Source organism: Typopeltis vanoorti, chromosome 1 (genome assembly GCF_054136105.1).
Source record: "Typopeltis vanoorti isolate ZY-2024b chromosome 1, IOZ_Tvanoo_1.0, whole genome shotgun sequence".
Taxonomy (NCBI): Eukaryota; Metazoa; Arthropoda; class Arachnida; order Uropygi; family Thelyphonidae; genus Typopeltis; species Typopeltis vanoorti.
In genome coordinates this window covers 163,651,021-163,657,020 of record NC_143549.1, presented here as the reverse complement: position 1 = coordinate 163,657,020, position 6,000 = coordinate 163,651,021, and positions in this window count along the sequence as shown.

The window sequence follows — 6,000 nt, the reverse complement described above, 5'->3', positions numbered from 1 at the left end:
CCCATGAACTGTTTACAATGTAGCTGATCGATGTAAAATCCAACTATTTCCAACTGTCTGAATATTATGATTGTAGGAACGTATGATGATATGTTGGGGTATATGATGGTTTGAAACAGATGAATCCAGAGTATTAATTATTATATCCCCCCCATCATTTGAATCATTACATGGCAACTACAACGAATTTTTATTCCGAGTTATATCACAGAATTGCGTTAGTTCGCTTCATTCGCATACGTTACTGACTTCCTAATGATCATAAATTCAATCAAAACTTAAGCAAAGAAACCTTCCTTTAACTCAAAGGGTTGTAAATTGGAATTAGGAAATTCTCTCTAGCTGACTGCTGTTTTGTGGAGAGAGAGAGAGATAGCATATGGAAACGGCATGACAGCGGTTAATAAGCTGAAAAGCTCTTATAAAAAGTGTTCTTGCTTTCTAATAGATTTAAATGTAGCTGTTAACATGCGTCTGAAGACCTGCGCTGCTGTGGCATCAGGAGTAGTACTGAAGAATTGTACTAATCATTTGGTTCGTTGAATCTATGTATCTTACATTGCTTATTTCGTTAATTTGCAATTGTCTGTCTTCCTCAGGATCATAACTATCCTGAGAAAGACAGTATATAAACTGATGCTCTCTGCCACATCGTATATTAACGCGAAGAATGTATTCTTCTTCACTTCTTAATGGGCCTTTAAGAAATGAAGTTCATGGCTACGAAATTCAGTGACATCCCTGAATTTCGTAGCCATGATTCCAGGATAAAATTATGGCGTTATGGCAGTTGTACTCACAAATAATAGGGATCGAGACGGCTGCAATGCTCCTTACGAACCGCTTTTGAAATAACAGAAAACACAGCGCACGATTAGTATTTCGAAGTTTCAAGAAAAGATTAGAGAACGGATTGCTTGGACATGAGCACTATGTGACATCGAAAGCAGAAAATGGCGGGAAAAAAAAGGGAGAGATGGGGAAACGGTATGACGATTTCTGCTTAGTTTAGTGATAAAAATTATCTGCATTGATAAATAAATATGAAGTTAACATACGGTTAACTTTAATGTAATTCGAAACAGCTAATTATCACTCTGGTGTTAGAATATTACAGTTCGATGAGTTTTAAGTGATGTACTGTTATTATTATTTTTTTTTCGCTATTATAATTTGGTTAATATTACATATTTGAATATTTTTAAGGAGCCTCGCGGCATAAAACTGCGAGTTTTATGAGATTTATTTTCATTACATTACTTTGTTTTTTATTCTGCTATATTCTATCAATATGCTCTCGACTAGTAAACAAAAATTGAGGGCATGCAAAATCCAGTCTATCGTAAGGACAAAGAAAAGTTTGAAAATCTTACTGCAAAAAAAAAAGGTACACATCATTCTAAGGAAGGGAGGGTAATAGACCCTTTATATATCCATCTCCGTTTTCCTGCCTACTCCACTGGCGCTTAGGATGCGTCTGCAGGCCATTGACACTACCGGTCTAGATAATGTGAATGAATCAAATGATGAATGTACAATTTATTGCATTGTGTGATACTAAATGAATAAAATTATGAATCTCTTTGCATATGAATGTTATTTTGATAATAGCATTTATATCAAGTGCATGCCGTTGTCGAAACTGACATTGATAACCCGTTCTCATCTCCGACACTGCACGATGTACATTCGTGCGGAGTTGGAAATAAAAAAATTCATTATAAATTCAAAATATGCAAATAAGCTAAAATTAGCAGTTAATTTATGGATTATAATTCATAAATGAATCATAATTATTATTCGTAACATTGCACTAGCAAAGAAGGCAAGTTAACTTGCTACCTAATCTATATTTAAATTCCAGTTAGATATTTAAAAAAAAAGTATGCATGCCAAAGAAACGGTGATTACTAAAAATTATTTCGTAGAACAAAACTTGGTGTGTCTGGCATTCATTTTCATTTCCAAGGACGGAAATGTACCACCGGAAACCCCAGATCCTGTTTACACCCAGCGATAGCTGCAACGAAAACCGTTACATACGACTGTAGATTAGCTGTAGGACTACCAAGAAAATAAATTTTAAAGTTCTAGACGCTCTTGATCTCAAAATATAACTAAACTGAGGAATTTCTTATCCAATACTTGTCGCATAGAGATGGGACTAGGATCCGACATTAAAGGAAATTCCAAAACATGAAACAAAAATATAATAATAATAATAAAATTATTATTCATTAAATTAATTAAATTATTAATTAAACTAATAAATTACATTTTAGTGTAGTAATGAATCGAAATAACTGCACCTTGGTTTCCAAAAATCTTAAAGATGGTGCTCGGATAATATTGAAATAATCTCATTTCGAATGAAAAGCTGCAGAATGTTCCAGGAATAATTGATGTTGTAGACTTCAATATTGCAGTTTGTTTCCGTGTCTAGAGTACTTATTTCCTAAAGAAAAGGAAGTTTATTCTACCACATTACTGATGTCTTCTTCTTCTTCTGAAGACAGCTTTTTTTTTTTTTTAGTCTCTATTCTGTTGAACTGATTTCTCGAAGCCTAAGATAATCGAAACATACAAGAGAATTGCATCCAAGTTATAAAGGTTGTCTGTGCGTCTTAAAATAATATAAACTAATAAAAATAAAATAAAATTATTATGATGACGATGATTACTATTATTATTATAAAAAATCTCCGTGGAGTCAAAGACTTATCGTGGGAGGTCCTACTGTTACACACACAGTTTATCATATCGTGCCTTAAACTCGTATGTTCACTGTCTCTGCACTCACCACACTCTCAGACAATGTATTCCAATCACTCACCACTCTCTATGCAAAAAACCTGCTCCTCACCCCCCCCCTTGCTCACACTCTCCTTATACAGTTCCTTGGAATGATCTCTTGTTCTCTTCCTACCTTCTCCCATTCTATGCAACCCCCCCACATTAATCGCAATAACCCCTTACCAGCTTATATGTCTCTATCATATCTCTCTTCTCCTTCTATCCACCCATTTCTTCAAATTGCATTTTCTCAATATGCCTTCATAATCAACATTCCAGCAGGGACGAATGCTGGTCTTTTTTTCGTCCAAGAAAAAAAATTTTCTTGGACGAAAAATCCTGCTAATACCGTATGAGATCGGGTAACTCACCTTCAATTGAAAAATGCATATAAAGATTTTTCGCATCCTAGAAGGGATTCAAACCCAGATTACATTAGCGTTTTTTTAAAGTAAGTGTTGCTTGTGATTCCACAGAAGTATAGAGGCGTAACTCCTTCACCAAGAAAGTTTGGTCCTATTACCAGAAATACGTAATTCGTGCTTACAAACTAGCTTTTTAGTTTGTAAGCACGATTCTGATCATCTGTCTCGAGTACGATGAATATCCTATTGCTAATCCGTGGGTAGAGCCTTCATTTTAGTCAATAATTCTAATTTAGAACAACAAAAACTAAATCTTCCGTGGTTTATAGCCATATCGCTTATATTTTATTAGCTTGATTGAAATGACATATCCCATGTCAAAACTTACCACGTTTTAGACAAAGATTCGCTTTTACTCGGTAAAAAAATCGGCTTTTACTCGGTACGACGATAGTTTAGCTAATAGCGAAATTGCACTTGGCTGAGTTGCTAAGATGGTTACCATTTTATTGAAATAGTTCTAAAAAAAAAAAAAGGTACTGAATAACTACAACGATATATGTTATGGAGTAAACGGGTGTCGAAGTTCAGTACTGTTTTTTTTTTTTTTTTTTGCCATACCATACGTACCAAAATTTGATCTAAAGATTTGCTAAGGGTTTAGTGATTTCTTTATAAAACAAATAAATATTTTTTGACAAGGTATTATGGATTAAGAGATTAATGCTAATCATATTTAGCATTAGTCTATTTTCTTACAATTTTAATGATGATGCATATTGCACCTATCATTGTTCCATAATGCTTGTAGTTCTTATTATTATATTATTAAGGTTGGTTGTAATATGGCATTATGTTGTTATTTACTGAATTCACATGTTTTACTTCGAATCTGTGTATTTACTGTTGTGTGTGTGTGTGTGTGTGTGTGTGTGCATTTAAATTTATAATATGAAAGTAACCCACCAGTTTGACGCTTTTGATTTCACACGACTGGAAAACTATGAAAATCAGTTGCCTTCCTTAAAAAATTAAAACTAATTAAACTATTTTATAGATAAGACAATGAGATTGGCATAATTGTGAAAAGAAGGATGCTCGAATTGGTACGCATTCACTTATTATATCTTCTTTGGCTAATTTTACTCTCCTGAAGAGCATATTCGGTTTCTATGACTTGCAAAAGTTGAGTGTTACGACCAGAACTGTGTCATCAGTGTGTGTATGTGTGTGTGTGTGTGTGTGTGTGAGTGAGTGTGTGTGGTAGATTAGTGAGTGAGTGCGTATCTTTCTTTATTTTTTTTCCCTTCATCAACTTCTTGTATTTAATGCAGATCCCAGAAAAGTCCTCTTTTTCTATTGCTCATATTTAGGATCTAACTTAGATTAAAAAGTTAGACCATAAATATGAGCAATTTGTATAATTACTCATATTTCATCATTTCATCATAAGCTGCACATTTCGGTTTATTTAATGAGAGTTAATGCACCTGTTTTTATTTATCCAGTATTTCGATTTCCTCATCCTCTGTAGAAAATGAATTCAAGTCCAGTTGAGATTACAATCATCTGAGGTTATTCAGTCCGATACGTTATTGTTCAAAACAAATACAGTAAGTATTTGTATTTCGTTAATTGGAACGCATGATGAAAGCGAAAATAAAGATTAAGTGATTATTAATGAACTACTCTTCCGTGAATTTAGGTACAATGTTTAGCTTTCCGCTTTTTGAAAATCTAAGTAGCTAACAATGACAACAGATTTTACACCAGTAACAAGATTATAAACTTCGCCTTTGCTTTCTCTAAAAACAGAAAATAGCAGACAGAGTAGCGGAAATGTAGCGTTTCTTCGTACAATCTTCCGTATCAAAATAGTCAGGAAATGCTACAAGTCCGTAGAAGATGACACTTCCTTCTAAAGCGTCTCCATCAACATGTCTGTCATCTGCGACTCGCTTCTTGGTGTCCCACCGCTTAGAGAGATGTTACTAGTCCTTCATTTCCGACCTCACACAGTACAACCATCCGAAGAATGCCCGCCGTAAGCCTTTATCAGCAGTCACCAGCAGCGCCCGTAACCTAGGTGACCTGGTAATCAGGCGATGAGTGTTATCAGCGCCTGCCAGGCGGCTCCACTGCGATACACCCCACTGCTCTCGCTGCGAAACTGGCCTTGAAACTCCAGCATCTGACCGAGTTCGTGTAGCATCCGAGGTACCGAGTATCGAGCGGAGGAGAAGGGAAAAAAAAAAAAATGTGAACTGCTGTTCGCTTACGAAAATGCGTGCTCGTTATTGAATACCAACGGCGGCAGAAGAGAAATAAGTTATATAAACACTGCCGGAGCGCTGTTGCATTAACGATGTCATTGGCGCGAACATGACATCGCTTCAACTTCCTATTCTATTTAATGGTTGCATTAAGGAGGAAAAAAATGGTATAAAAATCAATTTTAGCACACTTCATCAGTAGAAATCGCATTCCAACTTTGTCTAGTTTAGTGATTCGCAATACTTTGATGTGCCACGAGTATTTGGGAGAGAGAGAGATGTAGGCTGACTTCAGTTGGGATGGCTTTTAACAATATCAAGTTATTTATTACTATTGGAAACCTCATAATATCATAAATATAAATGACTGTATAAACATTAAAGATAGTAAGCAATCTTATCTAGAAAAGAATTGAGAGATTCACTAATGAAGCATATATATATATATATATATATGCTTCATTAGTGAATCTTTCAATTTATTCTATTATACGTTAAAGATACCAAGAAATTATATACTTGGTTTAAATCCTTTAATCGGAAGGAAGCAAAAATGTTTTGCGCGTGAA